Source organism: Mesoplodon densirostris, chromosome 16 (genome assembly GCF_025265405.1).
Source record: "Mesoplodon densirostris isolate mMesDen1 chromosome 16, mMesDen1 primary haplotype, whole genome shotgun sequence".
In the NCBI taxonomy this organism is placed as follows: Eukaryota; Metazoa; Chordata; class Mammalia; order Artiodactyla; family Ziphiidae; genus Mesoplodon; species Mesoplodon densirostris.
The window spans coordinates 25,304,043-25,328,419 of NC_082676.1; the positions used below are offsets into that span (position 1 = coordinate 25,304,043).

Sequence of the window (24,377 nt, forward strand, 5' to 3'; positions counted from 1 at the left end):
CAGGGAAGTCCCTGTTATTATCTTTTAAGAGTGTATAATCACTTTCATTACTGCTAATGGTAATTTGTATCTTTTTTCTTTGTTGGTCTTGCTAGAAGTATATCAATTTTACTCATCTTTTCAAAGAACTGCTTTCTTTTCCTTTTTTTTTGTTGTTGTTTTTTCTGTTTTCAGTTTCATTGATTCCTGCTCTTATCTTTATTATTTCCTTCCTTCTACTTGCCTTGGATTTAGTTTGTTCATCTCTGATTTCTTAAAGTGAAAGCTTAGTTTATTCATTTGAGACTTTTCTCCTTTTCTAATATAAGCATTTGATGCTACAAATTTCCCTCTAAGCATTGCATTCTAAAATTTTTGATTGTTGTATTATTTTTGTTCAGTAAAAATTTTTTATAATTTCACCTGAGACTCTTTGATTTTTTTGCTGTTGTTGTTTGTTTGTTTTTATTAATTTTTATACTTTGACTTTTTGATTATTTAGAAACATGTTGTTTACTATCCAAATATTCAGAGATTTTCCTGTTATCTTTCTGGTTTTGATTTCTAGTCTAATTCCATTATGGTCTGAAAACATACTTTGCATGATTTAAACTCTTTTAAATTTGTTAAGGTTAATTTTATAGCCCACCATATGGCCTATCTTGATTATACTTTCCATGTACACCTGATTAGTTTTTCCATGTACACTTGAAAAAAATATTTATTTTGCTGTTGTTAGATGGAGTAGTCTATAAATGTCAGTTAGATCAATTTGGTTGAGTTCTTCTATATGCTTACTAATTTTTGTCTAGTAGTTCTATCAATTACTGAGAAAGGAGTGTTGATACTCCAACTATAATTATGGAGTCCCCCATTTTTCCTTTCAATTCTATCAGTTTTGCTTCATGTATTTTGAAACTTTTTGTTAGATATATACACATTTAGGATTATTATATATTCTTGGTGAATTTACCCTTTATTATTATGTAATGACCCTCTTAATCCCTGGTAATTTTCTTTGTTCTGAGACTTTGTAGTTCTTAGTTATTATTTCTTCAAATAATAATTTGTCTCACTCCCTCTTGAGAGAGCACTGGATCACAACTAACTGCTGAACAATCATTGACAGGAAGGCACTGGAACTCACCAAAAAAGATATCCCACATCCAAAGACAAAGGAGAAGCTGCAATGAGATGGTAGGAGGGGCCCAATCACAATAAAATCAAATCCCATAACCACTGGGTGGGTGACTCACAAACTGGAGAACAATTATACCACAGAAGTCCACCCACTGGAGTGAAGGTTCTGAGCCCCATGTCAGGCTTCCCAACCTGGAGGTCCAGCAATGGGAGGAGGAATTCCCAGAGAATCAGACTTTGAAGGCTAGCAGGATTTGATTGCAGGACTTCGACAGGACTTGGGGAAACATGGACTCCACTCTTGGAGGGAACACACAAAGTAGCATGTGCATCAGGACCCAGGGGAAGGAGCAGTGACCCCATAGGAGACTGAACCAGACCTACCTGCTAGTGTTGCAGGGTCTCCTGTAGAGGCAGGGGGTGGCTGTGGTCCACTGTGGGGACAAGGACACTGGCAGCAGAAGTTCTGGGAGTTTTTCTCCATGTGTCTGCTCACCATGAAGCCTGACAGTAGGGCAGGAGTGTGGCAGGAGAAAGAGAAATTACATGCTGGAATTTGGAGATTTTTCTCCTCTTACAGTTATTTTGAAATTTCAGAATTCTCTGTCTTTAATTTATCCTGAAGGCATAGATTTATTTATTTTTTGTTTTTGTATTGTTTTTGGAAGAAATAGTGTGAGACAGGTAGCCAAGTGGCCATCACTATCTTCAGCTATCTCAGACCATTTATATTTTATGTAATTATTGATATGATTAAAGTATAACACTTGTGATTTGTTTTTCATTTTTGATTGACATACAATTCATATAACATAAATTTCACTGTTTTTAAGTGTACACTTTAGTAGTTTTTAGTATATCCACTATGTTGTACAACTATCACCACTATCTAATTCCAGAACATTTCCATCACCCCAAAAGAAGTACACTACCTATTAGCAGTTAGCCCCAATTTCCTTCTCATTCCATCAATGGCAACCACTAATTTACTTTCTGTCTCTATAGGTTGAACAATTCTGGACATTTCATATAAATGGAATCTTAAAACCTGTGGTCTCTTGTGTCTGGATTCTTCCACCTAACATAATGCTTTCAAGGTTCATCCATGTTGTAGCATGTATCAGCACTTCACATTCTTTTTCATGGCTAAATAGTATGAAATATACCACATTTTGTTTATCAGTTCATCAGTTGATGGATAGTTGTCTCCATTTTTAAGCTATTATGAATAATACTGCTATGAACATTCATGTACATGTTTTCGTGTAGACGTGTTTTCAGTTTTCTTGGGTGTATACCTATGAGTGGAATTGCTGAGTCATATGGTAATTCTATGCTTAACTTTTTGAGGAACTGCCAAACTATTTTGTACAGTAGCTGCATAATTTTACATTCCCACTAGCAATGTATGAGGGTTCCAATTTCTTCACATCCTTGCCAACAGCTGTCCTTTTAAAAAATTGTAACTATTTTTGTGGGTGTGAAGTTGTATTTCGTTGTAATTTTGATTTGTATTTCCCTAATGATGAATGATGTTGAGCGTATTTTCATGTGCTTATTGCCCATTTATATATCTTCTTTGGCGGAATGTTTATTCAAATCCTTCACCCATTTTAAAATTGAGATATTTTCCTTTTTACTGTTGAATTGTTCTTTGTATATTCTGGATACTAGATCCTTACCAGATATATAATTTGGAAAATTCTTCTCCCATTCTGTTGTCATTTTACTTTATGTGTCCCTTGAAGCATAAAAAATTTTTATTTTTGATGAAGTCTAATTTACTTATTTTTTCTTTGATTGCTTGTGCTTTGGGTGTCATATCTAAGAAACTATTATCTAATGCAAGGTCATACAGATTTTCACCTGTATCATTCCAAGAGTTTTATAGTTTTAGCTCTTACCTTTGGGCCTTTGAATTAATTTTTATATATGGCGTGAATTATGGGCCCAATTTCTTTCTTTTACATGTGGATATCCAGTTGTCCCAGTACCATTTGTTGAATGGTTTTGGCATTCTCACCAAAAATCAATTGATTTTGACCATAGAGGTATGGGTTTATTTCTAGAGTTTCAATTTTTTTTTCTTTTTTACCATTTTATGTATAACTTACGAACCTTACAATAGAAAGTATCTACTTCCTTCCTCCTGCCTTTTGGTAGTTTTGTCATACTTTTACTTCTAAATGTGTTATAAATCCCATAAAACACTGTTATTATTTTTTCTTTAAGTAGTCAATTATTTTTTAAGAAATTAAGATAGGGAAAACCATTACCCACATGGTTATCATTTTTGATGCTCTTCATTCATATTATAAAACAAAGTTCTTCTGCCCAAAGAAGTTCCTTTAAAATTTTTTTATAGTATGGGTCTATTGGCAACAAGTTCTCTCAGCTTTTGTCTTTAAATGTCTTTATTTCACCTTAATTTTGAAGAATGTTTTTATTGGATATAGAATTCTGAGTTAACATTTTTTTTCTTTCTGCACTTTAAAAATGTCATTCCATTGTTTTATGGCTTGTATTGTTTGTGATGAAAAGTCAGTAATTCTTATTATTTCCCTGTATGTAATGTATCCTCAGATTTTCTTGTTATTTTTAGTTTTCAGAAATTTGATTATCACAGTCTTGACTACTTTAGCTATATAGTAAGTGTAGAAATTAGGTAGACTGATTCTCCTACTTTATTCTTTTTTCAAAATTGTTTTAGCTATTCTAGTTCCTTTGCCTTTCTATATAAATTTTAGAATAATCTTGTCTGTCAATATCAAAACTTATGATATTTTGATAGGAATTGAATTATACTGTATATTAATTTGAGGAGAATTGACCTCTTTACTAGGCTGTTTTCTAATCCTTGAATGTAGTATGTCTCTCCATACATTTATTTTTAATATGATATTTAAATGATCTTATTTAATACAATTTCAAACTTTCACAAAAGTCAAAAGAATAGTCTAAGAAACATCTGTATTCCCTTTATCCAGATTCACCAATTGTTAATATTTTGCTCCATTTGCTTTATTATTTGCTCTCACTCTCTTTCTTTTTTTAACCATTTGAAAGTACCTTCCAGATATTATGATCCTCTCTCTACCCATACATTCTTTTTTTTTTTTAGATCTTTGATTTCTTTTAACAGTTTTGTAGTTTTCAGCATACAAGTCCTGCACATGGTTTGTTAGAAATTTACATCTAACTAGTTCCTTTTTGTTGTTGTTGTTTGAGAATTTATAAATGGTACTGTAGTTTTGATTTTGGTGTCCATATGTCTAAAGTCAGTATATGGAAATACAATTGATTTATGTCTTGTATCTTGTAATGTTGCTGAATTCATTTAATAGTTTTATGAGATCTTTTGTGGCTTCCTTGGGATTTTATACATAGACAATTACATCATATGCAAATAAGGACAATTTTATTTCTTCCTTTCTGATCTGTATGCCTTTTATTTCCTTTTCTTGCCTTATTGCACTGACTAGAACTTCTAGCACTATGTTGAATAGGAGTGGTGAGAGAGAACATCCTTGCCTTGTTCCTTATCTTGGAGGGTAAGCTTTTAGTGGTCACTCTAGGTATTTTATTATGTATACATAACATCACAATCTATCGTGTCTTCATTTTATCAGTTTTGGTGAACTATAATAACTTTACCTCCCTTTACATCCATTCCCCCATCACCCCCACAATTCATAGGCATTGTTTGGGATATGTGAGGTAAAAATAAAACCAAGGGAATTCATCATTGTGTCTTTCCTCAGGTCCCCAGGTCCCAACGTCCCCAGTCAGTTTGCTTTTTTCTCTCCATCTTTCAGAGTCTTCTTATGTTTGTTTTATATATAACACCCAGTGTTTTTAGTTGTACTTAGTGAGAGGAATAGGAAAAAGTACATCTATCCCATCTTCCAGAAAGTTGAAATCCTCAGATACTTTATTTTTCAGTTCTTGAATTTCTGTCTCCTTTATTATATTCACATCTTCCTTTATGTCCTTGGACATATTTATAAAAGCTTGTTTAAAATCCTTGTCTACTGTTTTCATCAACTTGTCATTTTTGGGTCTGTTTCTATTGATTTGTTTTCTCCTAGTTATGGGTTACATTTTCCTGCTTCTTTGCCTATCTAGTAATTTTTTATTGTACATTGGATATTATGAAGACTATGAGGCTATGTTGTTGAGTGGATTTTGTTGTCTTCTTTAATAGTGTTGAGTTTTGTTCAAGCAAGTATTTTCTTCTTTTTTCTTTCTCTCTTCTTTTTCAAGCAGTGTTAATTTACTTAGGATCATCTTGATACTTTTGAGGCATGTTTTCAAGTTTTGTTAAAGAGACTCTAAAATAACATTTTTGCTATTACTAGGTTATTGTAATTCCTAAGGCAGGATCTTTCTGGAGTCTCTACTGAATGCCCAGTCTCCAGGATCTTTCTGGAGTCGCTACTGAATGTTTGGCAATGTCCCTTCACTCTGGCTAATGGGAGCTTGAACATTTCCCAGCCCAGTGTGATCTCCAGTAATTGTTATTTCCTTAGTAGTTATTCTTTATTCAGTCTCATGGAATCTCATCCAATTAGTGTGGAGCTAAGTACTTTAGCACTAGTAGTAAAAGTAGCAAAGATTCAAGGGGATCCCTGTATAGACTTCTAGTGTTCCTTCTATGAACAGATCTCTTTTCTATGGTACACTGTCCCACAAAACCCAGCTGCCTTATAACTTTGAATTCCAATCTCTGTTTAGTCAGCTTGTTGAAATCACTGAACTCTGTTTGGTCCCCCTCCCTGTGCTGTAGCTGGAAATAACTTCCAAGAAAAAGGCAAGAACAATCATGCAGTTCACCTTGTTTGTTTCCCTTCTCTTAAGGATCACAGTCCTGTGCTATATACGTCCAACATCTGAAGACATTTGTTTCATACATGTTGTCCAGTTTCAGAATTTTTTTTAATTGTGGAAGGGCTAATTGAATACTATTACTCCATTATGGTCATTGTGGAAATGCTCTTTTATGTTTTGAAAAGACAAGTTTGGTTGCTGGAGAATGGATTGGGTGAGGTGTAAGAATACAAGCAGATAGACCTGTTGGGAGTCTATTCCAGGGTCCAGGAAAGAGATGATGGTGGCTTTGGACTATTTTGGAAATATAGGTAAGTGAATGAATGAGCTAATACTTATTAGAAGTTCAATAGGTTTAAACAAATGTTTTAAATTTATTTGAAATGAAAATAACCTCTTATTTTGCTTTCTACTTTTACTAGTGTTCTTTTCTTCTGTTTGTCCTTATACATTCCTAGTATGGGAGAGAGAGAATTATTTCATTTTTCAGATGAATAAACTAACACTTGAATGGTGGAATTACTCACCCAATGTTCCAAGGAAACAGTACTAGATACCAGGCCCCCAGACTACTAAAAGCTCCATAAGTGCTGCTTTCAAACTCGCTGGAACTATCACGTGAGATGACATAGGAGTCTTTAGTCTTTAGAAGCTTCTACTTAAGGAGAAAATAGTCTCCCTTCAGGAAGTCTTTGTGTTGAAACTGAATGTACACTTCATACCTAAAATTGGGCTCATTATTGTCCTTGAAAGAACTAAACTTATTTTATCTTGATGGGCCTTTCTTCAAATGACTTATAGTAGGTCCTGGGAAAATGGATCCTGTCCCCCAAAGCATAATGCTTCTATAGTAACCACAGCTCTACAGATAAGAGATTATTTTAATTATTAAAATGTTTAAAAGTCCATTATAACAGACTTACAATTTCATACCCTAAGTTTTCCCTCCTATTTCTAACTGTCCTCTTGTAACTCAATGATTAACACTCTTTTGATTATTGTTTTATATTATTCCCCCATGTGATAAAAAAACAAGGCATGCTGTAGGCAAAACTGTGGAGTCGATGGATTTCACTTCTGTTCATTTTCTTCCTACCCTCCCATCCCTTTGCTGAGGCTGTTTTTCTTTCTTTCACTTATGGAGAATCAAAATCTTGTCTGATCATAAAGACTGCAGCATGACACAGTCATCAGATCTGGGCTTCAATCTTCTCTGGGCTTCTGGCTGGTCTTGGGACTTTGAGTAAAGTTCTTAGGGAGCTATAATAATAGTAATGATCTCAATGCTGCAATAAGAGTTAGAGGAAATAATATATGTAGAGTGTTTAGCACACTGCCGCGCACACAGTTAGTACTCACCTGTTTTTTTGTTCTTTCATTTTGTGAACATGAATAAAAGTGTGATTATAATTGCCCTCAGTAGTTTCAGTGGGATGGATGGGCAGTGGAGAAGAGTGACACATAACTGGAATCAGTTTACTTCTTTTCGGGACTCACCGTTTAATTCTTATTAAGCTCTGAGTTAAATCATGCTTCTTGCTTCTTCTCTCACAACTGAAATGACACAGTTCTTTATTTCTCTCATTTCTAAAATTGCTAGCAACGTTTTGGCCAGGTAAAGCATTTGTGCATATACAAGAGAGGGTTTTTTTCACAACAGGGAATCTTCCACAACCTTCTAGGACTGTATTAGGCAGTCTGCTTCTGTGTTCCCTCAGGGCATTTATCAAATAGAATATAGTGTTTGATTTGTTGACTGCCTCCTTTCCACTACACTATAAACTCCTCAAGAGCAGAAAGGATAACTTTATTTCTGAATTGCGAATTCCCAGCAGAGTGTTTGGTACATATTTCATATTCAACAAATATTTATTGAATAAGTGAATAATAATATAATAAATACCACAATAGCCTCTTACCTTTGTCCTGTGTACCACGTCCCCGAAGTCTATTTATATGAATCTGATCACTCAACAATTCAACTGTTATGGACAGCCTGCTGTTAGCAAGGCTACATTTGTGATGCACTGAAAGACACAGGGATGAAGAAGACATGGTCCGACCTGAAGAAAGTGACAAGGGTTATATAAGTTCAAGGATCATATTCTTTCTCTGGTCAAAATTTTCAGTGGCTCCCTGTTGCTCATAGGATAAAGTCCAAACTCTTTGGTATGATATTCAAGGTCTTTTATACGCTGACCCTAACTTTTTTTCCACACTATCATCTATTGCTCTTCCAACCATATGGTAGTGGTTTTTAGTTCCATCTACCCAGCACCCTTCCTAACAGATTTCCTGTCAGGCTGTGGTGACTGGTTGAGAGGTGGGATCCTGCTCTTCTTTTTTTTTTTTTTTTTTTTCTTTTTGCTGTATGCGGGCCTCTCACTGTTGTGGCCTCTCCCGTTGCGGAGCACAGGCTCCGGACGCGCAGGCCCAGCGGCCATGGCTCACGGGCCCAGCCGCTCCGCGGCATATGGGATCCTCCCAGACCGGGGCACGAACCCGTATCCCCTGCATCGGCAGGCGGACTCTCAACCACTGCGCCACCAGGGAGGCCCGATCCTGCTCTTCTTGATAGCTCTTCTTGATCTAATTTTTCTGCATGAAAACTTTCTCCCTTTTGCTTAAAAGAGCTAGAATGCTCACCCATTGATACATGAAAATCCTCCTTTTCAACTGATTGGTTTCCTTACTGCCTCCTGCATATGGCTGCTATTTCTGCTGGTACTTTTATTCAATTAATCCTTTGGAAGTCCCTCTTCTAAGAGCTCCACTTATTAGCCCTATGATTCCTTTAAGGCCAAGGTCTAATCCTACTTATTTTCCAGAACATTTTCCTCCTTCCTTATCTCTACCTTTCTCTTTACCGGTGTTATTACAGCTCCCTTGAAAATCTGAAATCCCTTTTCTTTGTCACTTGAAATATGCTGCCTATTTTGTCGTTTTTCTTTTTCATATATAGATCCCCTTTCTCACTGTAGAACATGGATTTTCAAAGTGTGATCCAAGGACCCTTCGGGGTCCCTGAGAACCTTTCAGTCGGTACATGAGGTCAAAACTGTTTTCAAAATAATATTAGGACATTATTTGCCTTTTTAACTCTGATTCTCTCACAAGTGGAATTTTCTTGATGCTATATGACACGTGATATCCTGACAGACTAAATGCAAAAGCAGATATGAGAATCCAGTTGTCTTTTATTAGGCCAGACATTAAAGAGATTCACATAAATGTAAAATAATTCCAATCTTTTCATTACTTTTTTTGGACATCTGGGTTGCTTCCAAGATTTTGCAATTATGAATGAAACTGCAATATTTGCACTGAATGGCACTGATAAACTTGGTCTTCTCATTAAATTATACAACCCTAATATATATTACTGGAAGGGAAATCTTCTTATCGGTAAACTAAGTATATTTGCAAATTCTGCCTTCCAAATTGATCCTAAAATTCACATTCCAAGTTTTACAAGATAGTCAAGTGTGTAGAATGTAAAATCATCACGTTGATGTTTCCCTGTTTATATACGTGATGAAAATGCTTCCTTAAGACCATCTCCACAGCCTATGCTGAGTGTGAATGCATCCCTGGTGCAGTTTGTTCTTCTGCTGTAGGGTTTCTCAAGATAGGGGAATTTAAAAAGAGATTATGTGTAGTTTAAGAAAGATATTCAGTATATTGAAAGAGATATTGGTCTTTAAAAACCTGAGAAATATGGTTTTCTTGGCTGATTTAGACCGTTTACTTTTTTGTCTTAGACAATATAGTTTTCATAAAAATATGGTATTTTTGTTAAGTTGTAATAGGCATAATATTGTTATTTTAAAATGAATAAAGAAATATTTAAATATTTTCTCATTCTTTATTTCTAATATGTTAAATATTAGTAGATAAAACTCACATAAACAAAAGCTTTGGGATCCTCAAATTTTACAAAGTGGAAAGATGTCCTGAAACCAAAAGTTTAAGAGTTGCTGCTCTAGATTATAAGAGATCAGGAAGCAGGTGTCATATTTCTTGGTGTCTCCATTGCCATGCACATTTTAAGATTTCAATAAATGTCAATTGATTGTGAAAGTGTGGAAATTGGGGGCACAGATGTCAATCAGTGAAAGTAATTTTTTAGGGGGAACATTTTGTCATCATCTTAAATGTTACATTTTTATTTCCTAGGTGTAATTCCCAAGCTATGATAACCTTAAACTGTTTTCTGCTGCATGTTTGTGAATATAAAAACACTTTATTGAACCTGTGTGTGCTCCTGGGCGTCACCATAGGGAAGAAGATATTGTTCAGAAAAATGTGAAGTCTATAAAACATTTGCTGGGAATGTTAATTTGCAAATGCCTCCACCATAGAATGAGAGAGCTTCAGGAGGGGAAACAGTGTCATAAAAAATGCCCAAGATTAAGGGGAAGCAGCTGCATTAAAGAGCTGCTTGGCACAAACTATTTGATTTTAATTGCATGGAACATAATTGGTCCCAATTGTTTTGTGAAAGATTCAGAAACAAGAGAACAGCAAGAAAAAACAAATAATGGTTCAAGAACTGTTTTAAAGCAAGACAATGAGATTTCATTTCAACCTAAATTATCCCTTAAGGCACATTTTCTGCAAAGTAAGAAATTAAATTTCAATTAAAGTTTTCTAAACCTGCCTTGGAGATTTAGTTAAGAAGCTGTAAATATATCAGATTTTTAAAAATGGTCTCCAGTAAAACCTTAATTCTCTTCTTTATTAGAGGATTTTGTATGTCCCTGTTCTTTGACCTAAGATTCTCATCATTTATGGATGAAAGCTTCTGAAAATGCCTTAAGTCTTAGATCAGTCTTAGCATACAGTCTTAGATTAAACTAATAATCAAAGTCTTTCCCTAAAATCCCACTTGCGTCAAGTGCTTTATCTCAGGGACCAGCAAACTTCCTATAAAGGTTTTGTGGGCTATAAGGTTTCTGTGGCAATACTCAACTCTGCCTTTGCTGGAAAACAGCCACAGAAATACGTAAAGAAGTGGGCATGTCTGTGTTACAATAAAACTTTATTTACAAAAACAGGAGGTAAGACAAATTTGGCCTCTTGCTGACCACAGTTTGCCCACTCTTAGTCTTATCAAATCCAGAAGCCTCACTCTGGCATCTCAGCAGGACACTTCAACATTTGTCTCTGCCTAATCTTCCTATTGTTCCTCAATATTAAGTCTAGTTCCAGTCTATAAAGAAAAAAATGTTGCCTGCCATTCCAGTTCTAGGATCAAGTCATTAGCCACTGCAGTCGCCCACAATGTACCCTGAGGGGAATTCAGGATGGAGAAAAACAGGAAGCATTCTATGCTTTGGATATACTGGCCCCTAGATAATTAAGATAATTCTCTAAGGAGAAATTTCAGTGACCCCCAGATTCTTGCATCTTCCTGTACATAGAAAAGCACTAAAATCATTAATTTGAGATGTCCTTTCTTTGTGATTGGCAGTAATCTTTTTATGCTCGACTACATGTTTTTCCCAGCAAAAAAAGTTCACGTATATCCTGGCTCCTCCCTTATCTCTTTGGAGAATTTCCTCAGAGCTATCTGAGTGGCTGAGAGATATCCTGGGCTATAGTCCTCAGAATAATACTTAACTCACAGTTTTTATGTTGTGCATTTTTTTTTCAGTTGACAAGTCTAAGTGTCCCCACATTTCCCAAATGCTCTGCTCATTCCTGCCTTCAAAACTTTGCATATGTGGATCCGTACCAGGAATAGCTTCTGCCCTTTATTATACCCTTCCAAGTCTGCCCCATCCTTTAGGGTCTAGCTACACCTTCTTTAAGAAGCCTTTATGGATAACTCCAACAAACATTCCTCTTTCCCTTTACTCAGTCCTTCATGACTATCCATAGCACTTAGTAAGGCAAAAGATTCTGAAATTATTTCAGACCATTTAGTCAATTACAATACTATACTACAACTTATATAGGTCTCTAATTGACTTGTTTAGACAATCTAAATCTTGCTCTGGACAGCAGGAGCCTACTCATGGCTGGATTTACTGAAAAGCTAATTAAACTTTTGCTTTAGGGACCTTCGTTTGCTCAGGTTCCTGTACTTAATTTTGTATTTATTATTTTATATTCTCTTACTTAAAGAGGGCCTCCAATTTTGTATAAGCTTCAGGATCTACAAAACCTGGATCTGTCCCTGGGCTTACTACAAAGCCTGGCACAAGGTTGGTACAACAGAGATTGCTTTGTCTCTCAATCTCCATTTTCCTTGCTGGAATGCTTGCCTCCCAGGTTGTTGTATGAGGGAGAAATACACATCTATCTTGTTTAAATAACTGTTTCTGGAGTCCTTCTGTATTAGCAGCTTAGACCTTCCACTATAAGCTGGTCACAGTAAGTGCTCAAAAATATTTATTGAACTAAGTGTGACCATTAACTAAGAAACAGATCAATGCAGACTCGCTATTCAGAACCACTCCACTCCTCATCTAACCAAAATATTCATGCTACATTTGCATTTTAGAGACTAACAAGTAATACGCTATATTTATATAATAAAAGTATATGTGCTTATAACTGCATTTTGTGCAGGGAAGGCAATTTACTTTTGGAGAACGTATATAAAGCAAATTAGAGTAGTAGTTTGCATAGGTGGCCCCATTAAAATGGACTGCTTACTTCACTTGGGCACAACTCATCAAACTTTGCTTATCAACTCCAGGCTCAAGAGGAAGGCAATCGAAGCAGGGAATCTAGTGTTATGGTGTGTGTGTGTGTGTGTGTGTGTGTGTGTGTGTGTGTGTGTGTGTTGGAGGGTGGTGAGGTGGGCAGTGGAGAAAAAGAAAAGATGGTGAATGTTCACAGTTAGAGGAATGGACATTGGTCAAACAATGGTAGAGTGCAGCTAGGAGCAGCTATCAATCAATCAGTCTGTAACACTTCAGTAAGTAGCAAAGAGGAAAACAGGGTAGGAGGCCATAAAGCAGACTGTCTATTTTAGACTATCTATTTTAGTGAGCCCCAATGAGCTTACTAGAAGAGACAGAAACCCCACTGTTGTTCCAGACAGGACTGAGTCCTGTATTTCATCAAGGGAATCATGTTACTTGTTGAAAAAGATCAATGGCAGCAATGGCATTGTTTTTAAAGAATGGCTATCTGTGACTTCTGTGTCAAGTTGTTAAAAATTTTTACAGGGCCTCCCTGGTGGCGCAGTGGTTAAGAGTCCGCCTGCCGATGCAGGGGATACGGGTTCGTGCCCCGGTCTGGGAGGATCCCATATGCCGCGGAGCGGCTGGGCCCGTGAGCCATGGCCACTGGGCCTGCGCATCCGGAGCCTGTGCTCCGCAACGGGAGAGGCCACAACAGTGAGAGGCCCGCATACCGCAAAAAGAAAAAAAAAAAAAAAAAAATTTTTACATATATTGCAGTCTCCTCTCTTCTGCTACAAACCCATAAAATAGTAGATAAAATTTTAAATACATATATATATTTATATGTATCATGCTAATTTTTATATAATTTTATACATGTAATGTATATATTTTTAAAATTTTGGGCTGTAGTCAAAAACAAGAAGATGAAAAATATTCAAGAAGCAAAAATGGGGATATTTCCCTCAAACAATAAAAACAAATACCCAAGAATCCACAGTAACAAGTAGAAGCCAAAGCCTCAGAACCCATAGGAACCAGGATTGAACACAAGCCATGGGCAGATAGGAGCAAAAGCAGAACACACAGTGATGAAAGCTGGAGGCCCAGTTAGCACTGCTCACTCATGAACAGAATCCCAAAAGAAAAGTACCTACTCAGAGCTTGGGCAGAGACAAAGTCACCTGCCTAATGACTCTCTTATGAAGAAAAAAGAATGAGGTAGTGAGATAGACTTTGGGGGTGAGGAGGAACAAATTAGATTGAGTATCTGGAGAGGGCTAAATGATATTTGACTTGATGATAAGAAGTTGCCTGCCAAGTGAAGATTTAGGGGCAGAGAAAAGAGCTATCTGAAAGGCCCTAACACAGGAAAAAGGTCAGTGTGACTAAAACGTACTGAGAGAGTAAAGGAGTAGTAAAAGATGAGATTGGAGGAATACACAGGGACTTAGCGTATATGCAAATTTTGGCCATTTTGGCAGTCTAGACTGAGGCAGGAAGTCTCCTTGACATTTCTAAGCACAAAGAATTAATGGATAAAATACAAAAATACATTTAAAACCATGGTTGATTTCTAAAACGAGAACAAGAAATCCCCAGGTGCTAGAAATCAATATCAGAGTAGTAAGAAAAAGTTGAAGCCAGGTTTCCACAGAGCTGGAACTCCAGGCTTGGGGTCTCTTCCCTCCACTGTCACTGAGCTGCCCTGGAGCCCAATGGGAGGGTGGCCTCACTGAAGCTGCTGGCTCTGGAGGGACCCCACCAGCTAAAGCCGCGACCGTCCTTGGGACCGTGGGCCAATTCCCTGAAACCTGGAACTCGAAGGCCACCTTTATTCACACAAAGAAAGGATTTATCCATTTGGAGGTCAACATGTCAGAGGTTCTTGGTGCTCCAGACAGGTGTCAGGCCTTAGCCTCCGAGGTGAAGGAGCCAATTCTACGACATTGGACCACCAGAGACCTCCCGGCCCCACATAATATCAATCGGTGAAAGCTCTCCCAGGATCTCCATCTCAACTAAGACCTGGCTCCACCCAACGGCCAGCAAGCTCCATTGCTGGATGCCCCATGCCAAACAAATAGCAAGACAAGAATGCAACCCCACCCATTAGCATAAAGGCTGCCTAAAATCATAGTAAGTTCACAGACACCCCAAAATACACCGCAGGATGTGGCCCTGCCCACCAGAAAGACAATATCCTGTCCCACCCACCAGAACACAGGCACCAGCCTCCTCCACCAGTAAATCTGCACAAGCCACTGAACCAAACTCACCCATTGGGGGCAGACACCAAAAACAACAGGAACTATGAACCTGCAGCCTGCAAAAAGGAGACCCTAAACACAGTAAGTTAAACAAAATGAGACAACAGAGAAATATGCAGCAGATGAAGGAGCAAGATAAAAACCCACCAGACCAAACAAATGAAGAAATAGGCATTCTACCTGAAAAAGAATTCAGAGAAATGATAGTAAAGATGATCCAAAATCTTGGAAATAGAATGGAGAAAATACAAGAAACGTTTAACAAGGACCTAGAAAAACTAAAGAGCAAACAAACGATGATGAACAATACAATAAATGAAATTAAGAATTCTCTAGAAGGAATCAATAGCAGAATAACTGAGGTAGAAGAACGGATAAATGACCTGGAAGATAAAATAGTGGAAATAACTGCTGCAGAGCAGAATAAAGAAAAAAGAATGAAAAGAATTGAGGACAGTCTCAGAGACCTCTGGGACAGCATTAAATGCACCAACATTCGAATTATAGGGGTCCCAGAAGAAGAAGAGAAAAAGAAAGGGTCTGAGAAAATATTTGAGGAGATTATAGTTGAAAACTTCCCTAACATGGGAAAGGAAATAGTCAATCAAGTCCAAGAAGCGCAGAGAATCCCATACGGGATAAATCCAAGGAGAAACACGCCAAGACACATATTATTCAAACTATCAAATATTAAATACAAAGAAAAAATGTTAAAAGCAGCAAGGGAAAAGCAACAAATAAAATACAAGGGAATCCCCATAAGGTTAACAGCTGATCTTTCAGCAGAAACTCTGCAAGCCAGAAGGGAGTGGCAGGACATATTTAAAGTGATGAAAGGGAAAAATCTACAACCAAGATTACTCTACCCAGCAAGGACCTCATTCAGATTTGACAGAGAAATTAAAACCTTTACAGACAAGCAAAAGTTAAGAGAATTCAGCATCACCAAACCAGCTCTACAACAAATGCTAAAGGAACTTCTCTAGGCAGGATACATAAGAGAAGGAAAAGACCTACAAAAACAAACCCAAAACAATGAAAAAAATGGTAATAGGAACATATATATTGATAATTACCTTAAAGGTAAATGGATTAAATGCTCCAACCAAAAGACATAGACTGGTTGAATGGATACAAAAACAAGACCCGTATGTAGGCTGTCTATAAGAGAACAACTTCAGACCTAGGGACACATACAGACTGAAAGTGAGGGGATGGAAAAAGACATTCCATGCAAATGGAAATCAAAAGAAAGCTGGAGTAGCAATTCTCATATCAGACAAAATAGACTTTAAAATACAGACTATTACAAGAGACAAAGAAGGACACTACATAATGATCAAGAGATCAATCCAAGAAGAAGATATAACAATTGTAAATATTTATGCACCCAACATACGAGCACCTCAATACATAAGGCAAATCCTAACAGCCATAAAAGGGAAATCGACAGTAACACAATCATAGTAAGGGACTTTAACACCCCACTTTCACCAATGGACAGATCACCCAAAACGAAAATAAATAAGGAAACACAAACATTAAATGACACATTAGACAAGATGGACTTCATTGATATTTATAGGACATTCCATCCAAAAACAACAGAACACACTTTCTTCTCAAGTGCTCATGGAACATTCTCCAGGACAGATCATATCTTGTGTCACAAATCAAGCCTTGGTAAACTAAAGAAAACTGAAATCATATCAAGTATCTTTTCCAACCACAACACTATGAGACTAGATATCAATGACAGGAGAAAAAACTGTAAAAAATACAAACACATGGAGGCTAAACAATACACTACTAAATAACCAAGAGATCAATGAAGAAATCAAAAAGGAAATCAACAAATACCTAGAAACAAATGACAATGAAAACACGAAGACCCAAAACCTATTGGATGCAGCAAATTCAGTTCTAAGAGGGAAGTTTATGGCAATACAATCCTACCTCAATAAACCGGAAAAATCTCAAATAAACAACCTAACCTTACACCTAAAACAACTAGAGAAAGAAGAACCAACAAACCCCAAAGTTAGCAGGAGGAAAGAAATCATAAAGATCAGATCAGAAAGAAGTGAAAAAGAAATGAAGGAAGCAATAGCAAAGATCAATAAAACTAAAAGGTGGTTCTTTGAGAAGATAAACAAAATTGATAAACCATTAGCCAGACTCATGAAGAAAAAAAGGGAGAAGACTCAAATCAACAGAATTAGAAATGAAAAAGGAGAAGTAACAACTGACACTGCAGAAATAGAAAGGATCATGAGAGATTATTACAAGTAACTATATGCCAATAAAATGGACAACCTGGAAGAAATAGACAAATTCTTAGAAAAGCACAACCTGCCAAGACTGAACAAGGAAGAAATAGAAAATATAAATAGACCAATGACAAGCACTGAAATTGAAACTGTGATTAAAATCTTCCAACAAACAAAAGCCCAGGACCAGATGGCTTCACAGGTGAATTCTATCAAATATTTAGAGAAGAGCTAACACCTATCCTTCTCAAACTCTTCCAAAATAGAGCAGAGGGAGGAACACTCATTCTATGAGGCCACCATCACCCTGATACCAAAACCAGATAAAGATGTCACAGAAAAAGAAAACTACAGGACAATATCACTAATGAACATAGATGCAAAAAAGCTAAACAAAACATTAGCAAACAGAATCCAACGGCACATTAAAAGGATCATACACCATGATCAAGTGGGGTTTATCATAGGAATGCAAGGATTCTTCAATATATGCAAATCAATCAATGTGATACACCATACTAACAAACTGAAGGCTAAAAACCATATGATAATCTCCATAGATGCAGAAAAAGCTTTTGACAAAATTCAACACCCATTTATGATAAAAACTCTTCAGAAAGTAGGCATAGAAGGAACCTACCTCGACATAATACAGGCCATATATGACAAACCCACAGCCAACATCGTTGTCAATAGTGAAAAACTGAAACCATTTCCTCTAAGATCAGGAACAAGACAAGGATGTCCACTCTCACCACTATTATTCAACATAGTTTTGGAAGTTTTAGCCATGGCAATCAGAGAAGAAAAAGAAATAAAGAAATCCAAATCGGAAAAGAAGAAGTAAAGCTGTCACTCCTTGCAGATGACATGATACTACACATAGAGAATCCTAAAGGATGCTACCAGAAAACTACTAGAGCTAATCAATGAATTTGGTAAAGTAGCAGGATACAAAATTAATGCACAGAAATCTCTTGCATTCCTATAAACTAACGATGAAAAATCTGAGAGAGAAATTAAGGAAACACTCCCATTTACCATTGCAACAAAAAGAATAAAATACCTAGGAATAAACCTACTACCTAAGGAAACAAAAGACCTGTATGCAGAAAACTAAAAGACACTGATGAAAGAAATTAAAGACCAAGGAGAAATATACCATGTTCTTGGACTGGAAGAATCAACATTGTCAAAATGACTATACTACCCAAAGCAATCTACAGATTCAATGCAATCCCAATCAAACTACCAATGGCATTTTTCACAGAAGTAGAACAAAAAATTGCACAATTTGTATGGAAACATAAAAGACCCTGAATAGTCAAAGCAAACTTGAGAAAGAAAAACCGAGCTGGAGGAATCAGGCTCCCAGACTTCAGACTATACTACAAAGCTACAGTAATCAAGACAGTATGGTACTGGCACAAAAACAGAAATATAGATCAACGGAACAGGATAGAAAGCCCAAAGATAAACCCATGCACACATGGTCAGCTTATCTTTGATAAAGGAGGCAAGAATATACAGTGGAGAAAAGACAGTCTCTTCAATAAGTGGTGCTGGGGAAACTGGACAACTACATGTAAAAGAATGAAATTAGAACATTTCCTAACACCATACACAAAAATAAACTCAAAATGGATGAAAGACCTAAAGGTAAGGTTGGACACTATAAAACTCTTAGAGGAAAATGTAGGCAGAACACTCTGTGACATAAATCACAGCGAGATCCTTTTTGATTCACCTCCTAGAGAAATGGAAATAAAAACAAAAATAAACAAATGGGACCTAATGAAACTTCAAAGCTTTTGCACAGCAAAGGAAACCATAAACAAGAGGAAAAGACAACCCTCAGATTGGGAGAAAATATTTTCAAACGAAGCAACTGACAAAGGATTAACCTCCAAAATATACAAGCAGCTCATGCAGCTCAATATCAAAAAAAAAAAAAAAAAAACCCAATCCAAAAATGGGCAGAAGACCTAAACAGACATTTCTCCAAAGAAGATATACAGATTGCCAACAAAGACCTGAAAGGATGCTCAACATCACTAATCATTAGAGGAATGCAAATCAAAACTACAATGAGGTATCACCTCACATCGGTCAGAATGGCCATCATCAAAAAATCTACAAACAATAAATGCTGGACAGGGTGTGGAGAAAAGGGAACCCTCTTGCACTGTTGGTGGGAATGTAAATTGATACAGCCACTATGGAGAACAGTATGGAGGTTCCTTAAAAAACTAAAAATAGAACTACCATATGATCTAGCAATCCCACTACTGGGCATATACTCTGAGAAAACCATAATTCAAAAAGAGACATGTACCACAATGGTCAGTGCAGCACTGTTTACAATAGTCAGGACATGGAAGCAACCTAAGTGTCCATCGACAGAAGAATGTATAAAGAAGATGTGCCACATGTATACAATGGAATATTACTCAGCCATAAAAAGAAACGAAACTGAGTTATTTATAGTGAGGTGGATGGACCTAAAGTGTGTCATACAGAGTAAGTCAGAAAGAGAAAAACAAATACTGTATGCTAACACATATATATGGAATCTTAAAAAAAATGGTTCTGATGAACCTAGGGGCAGGAGAAGAATAAAGATGCAGATATAGAGAATGGACTTGAGGACACGGGAAGGGGGAAGTGTAAGCTGGGATAAAGTGAGAGAGTAGCATTGACATATATACACTACCAAATGTAAGATAGATAGCTAGTGGGAAGCAGCTGCATAGGACAGGGAGATCAGCTTGGTGCTTTGTGACCACTTAGAGGAGTGGGATAGGGAGGATGGGAGGGAGGCACAAGAGGGAGGGGATATGGGGATATATGTATACATATAGCTGATTCACTTTGTTATACAGCAGAAACTAACAGAACATTGTAAAGCAATTATACTCCAATAAAGATGTTAAAAAAAAAAAAAAGAAGTTGAAGCGAAAGCTGAAGCCAGATAGCTCCTGCGGTAGCATTGTTAAAATTGCAGACTATGACCTACAACTGGTTCCAATACCTCCATGGCTTAAGCTTTTGCTTATCACTCTAGCTTAGGTGTTAGCAAACTAGCCCATAGGCCAAATCTGGCCCACCACCTGTTTTTGTAAATAAAGTTTTATTGGAATGCAGCCATGCTCATTCATTTGCATACTGTCCATGGCTACTTTCATGCTATAGTGGCTGAGTTGAATAGTTTTGACAGAGACCACATGGTGCACAAAGTCTAAAATATTTATTCTTTGGCCCTTTACAGAAAGATTTGCCAACCCCTGCTCTAGTTTTTTTTTTTTTAATAAAAGCTTTATTTAGATATAATTTATCTACCATAAGGTTCACCAGTTTAAAGTGTACAATTCGATCGTTTTTAGTATATCTACAGAGTTCTGCAACAATCATCATAATCTAGTTTTAGAATATTTTTATCATCCCCAAAAGATACTTTATACCTATGAACAACCATTCTCACCCCCCTCACCCTTCCGTCCACTCCCCAGCCTTAGGCAACCACTAATCTACTTTTGGTCTCTGTAGTTTTGTCTATTCGGGATATTTCATATAAATGAAATCATACAACACGTAGCCTTTGTGTCTGGATAACTAGCATAATGTTTTCAAAATTCATCAGTGTTGTAGCACTAATCAGTACTTATTTATTTTTATGGCTGTATGTTCTGATGTATGAATATACTACATTTTGTTTATCAATTTATCAGTTGGTGGATGTTTAGGTTGCTTCTACTTTTTTTTTTAAAGGGAATTCCTTTATTTTTATTATTTATTTATTTACTTTTGACTGTGTTGGGTCTTCGTTTCTGTGCAAGGGCTTTCTCTAGTTGCGGCAAGCAGGGGCCACTCTTCATCGCAGCGCGCGGGCCTCTCACTATCGCGGCTTCTCTTGTTGTGGAGCACAGGCTCCAGACGCGCAGGCTCAGTAGTTGTGGCTCACGGGCCTAGTTGCTCCGTGGCATATGGGATCTTCCCAGACCAGGGCTCGAACCCGTGTCTCCTGCATTAGCAGGCAGATTCTCAACCACTGCGCCACCAGGGAAGCCCTGCTTCTACTTTTTGGTTATTATGAATAATGCTGTTATGCACATTTATGCACAATTTTTTGTGTGGACATGTGTTTTCACTTCTCTTGGGTAGATACCTAGACATAGAATTGTTGGTTCACAAGGTAACTCTGTATTTAACATTCTGAGGAACTGCTAAACTGTTTTTCAAAGTAGCCACACCCATATCTCTTTATTCTGATACCTTGGGTTCACAAGGAAATTATGGCTCATTAGCCAGGACTGTGGATAGAAAATAGATATTGGAGAGAAACTAGATCTCCAAGTATGCACTAAATTAGCCACATGGTTCAAATTCATACTACCTATGTAGTTCAGGAATGCTGAACTGAGAAATGAACATAAAGTGGGTTCAGAACTGTTGAAATCCAGAGGGCTCCATGGACTGGGTGAATGTAAAAGACTATATCCAGATAAACTATAATTTAGGAGTAAAAGCAAAATAAATGCATTTAAAGAACTACAGAGACTTAGAATATTTACCATCAAAACAATCTTGCTGAAAGACCTATTAAGGAATGTACTCAAACCAGTATAAAACTGAACCAAGTTTCCATCAATGGATGAATGGATAAAGAAATTGTGATATACACAAACACACACCCACACACGAATATTATTTAGCCATAAAAAAGAATGAAATCTTGCCATTTGTGACAAAATGGATGGACCTCAAGGGCATTATGCTAAGTGAAAGAAGTCAGATAGAGAAAAACAAATACCTTATGATCGCTCTTGTATGTGGAATTTAAAAACAATGACAACAACAAGCTCATTAGATACAGAGAACAGATTAGTGGTTGCCAAAGTCGGGGGCGGGGGCGGGGGTAGGAGAAATGAGTGAAGGAGGTCAAAAGGTAGAAAGAAAAAAAAAAGCAATGGCAGTGATACTTTAACTGACTTACCACAGTACTGTCAGAATTAAACTGTGCTTTTCATAGTAGGTGAGCAAACAGTATTTGCTGAATGAATCAGCTAGCCAACTCTTGGTTTAAAAAAAAACAACAAAACAAAATAAAAATGAACCAAGAAGGAAATAGGGGAGTATAAGAAGCAATGGTGAAAAAACAGTTGCTAAAACATGTTGATAAATTGTGCTAGTTTATGAGACTAGCATACCCTTGAAGCTAAAATCCAGCAATGACAGTAAGAGAAGAAAAAAAAAAAAATCCAGGCCAATCTTATTCATAAACATAGTTGCAAAAATCCCAAATAAAATATAAAGGAATCAAACTCAATTTCACTACCAAGAAGGATTTTTATCACAGGAATGCTTCTACATTAGAAACTTTACTTATATAGTTCAAAACTGTATAATCATCTCAATATGTATCCAAAAAATTTAAATTCTACACCCATTCACGATTTAAAACACCTATCTGCCATTATGTAAACATAATCGTGAACCTTTGGGGAAATGATATGTCAGTGAGATACATACAGCCTTGGAACCATGGATGGAAATATGGGCATAAGCTCATAATTTCCCAATGATCGAAGTAGACAGATCTTTAGTGTAACTAAGAATTATCTAATATGATAATGGTTTTGTATGGGATTGAAATTTTCCATAATAAAACATTTTTAAAATTACCTGGAACGTCTGTAAAATATTTAGATTTCAGGCCCCACTCCAGAGATTCTAATTTAGTTCAAGAAAACACATTAATCTCTTCTATCCTCTCCTGCTCCCAACCCCTAACCAACCCCCTCCCCATGCAATTGTACTTCAGAGCACAATCTGAGAAACACTCTAATAGAATGTCTGTTTCATTTCAAGTGATACTTTGAAATGGAGATGTTCTTCATTACAGATACGTAACTTGTTATTAGACATTTTGCTTTGATTTAAAATAACATCCCTGGATAGATCACCACTGCCCTCTAAAGATGACTGTTAGGTATAGATCTCTCCCAGAGCTCCAGAGGTAGTTAAATTTCCAAGAAATTTGTCATTGGACACATTTAGAGTGCATTCTATCCACAGTACACATTTAGGTTCAAACCACGGTTTGAGGAAAACACAGGGGCTTTGGCTATTTTAATTACCTTCTCTGCATTTCTGAAACGTGTATAACCTGCTCTTGAGCACTTTCCACATTTTGTCCTCCTCCTTTACTCTTTTACATACCACCTTTTTCAGTTCCCCTCCACAGAGAAAACCCCATGCCCCAAATTCAAGGCAGGGCTCTATCTAGAGAGTCTGGAAACATGTTTTTTTATAAGAGAGGAGGACCTATTAGGATATACTTTCTCCTATTTTACAACTCTGATTTAAAGTCTTCAGCAGATTAGAGTCCATCTTTTTGAATATGAGTAGTTACGCCCCGTATCAAAACCTTTCCCACTTTTTTCAAGACCCCTGCCCACCTAATTTGAAGCAGGTGATTTTGCCTCCTACTTTTCAGAACAAAAAAGAACCCCCTAGTAGTAAACTCCCCTGAGCTCTTTTTATATCTTCTACTTCTCCTTTCTTTTAATCTCACTAAGAGACCCTCTCCCTGTTCAAAGCTCACCCTAACACTAGACCTCTTAATCATACCTTCATGCTCCATCTTTTCTCTCTCTTCTATACTTACCTTCTTTCTGGAAATAGTACACCTTGGCTAGGCTCTTAGTCTTGTCTTTTCTATTTGTTCTTTTCTCTCTTCCCCTACCACTCTCCTCTTAAGTTCCACTCTATTTCCCTTTCTAGCCTAAATTTCCCCTCCTAATTGCCTCTCCTCTGCGCATTCCATTCTTTCCTCAACCCTTTGTAATATGTCTCTCATCCCTCCCTCACCACTTTTGAAAATGTTTCCCAGATCATCCTCAACCTCTGAATTGGCAAGCCAGTGGCTCCTCTGTACTCCTCATTTCCCTCGGCATCTCTGCAGCATGTGGCACTGCTGACCTCTCCCTTCCTCAAATACTATCTTGCCTTGATTTCTATGACATCACCTCCTCCTTTTTCTCTGATGGCTCCTTTTCAGACCCACTTGATACAGCACCCTCAGCTGCCAGTCTCCTAAATGTTAGCATTGCCAAAGACTCCAGAGCACCTAACTGTGTAGGGTTTTTGCGAAGGTTAAATGAGATAATGGATAGAAAGTACTTGGCACTATGCCTAGCATACAGTAAGAATCATTCAATAAATGGTTGAGATGGTGATAATAGCGACTTCAC

At 37.0% G+C, this 24,377-nt stretch overlaps 1 long non-coding RNA gene across 1 annotated transcript in view; it reads right to left on the reverse strand.

The window, feature by feature from the left end:
* Positions 1–7,969: 7,969 nt before the first annotated feature.
* LOC132476701 (uncharacterized) overlaps positions 7,970–24,377 on the reverse strand; it is a 57,983-nt gene continuing 41,575 nt past the window's right edge. Inside the window, exon 4 of the long non-coding RNA XR_009530162.1 lies at positions 7,970–8,009. This is a non-coding gene — a long non-coding RNA (uncharacterized LOC132476701). The remainder of the gene's footprint in view (positions 8,010–24,377) is intronic.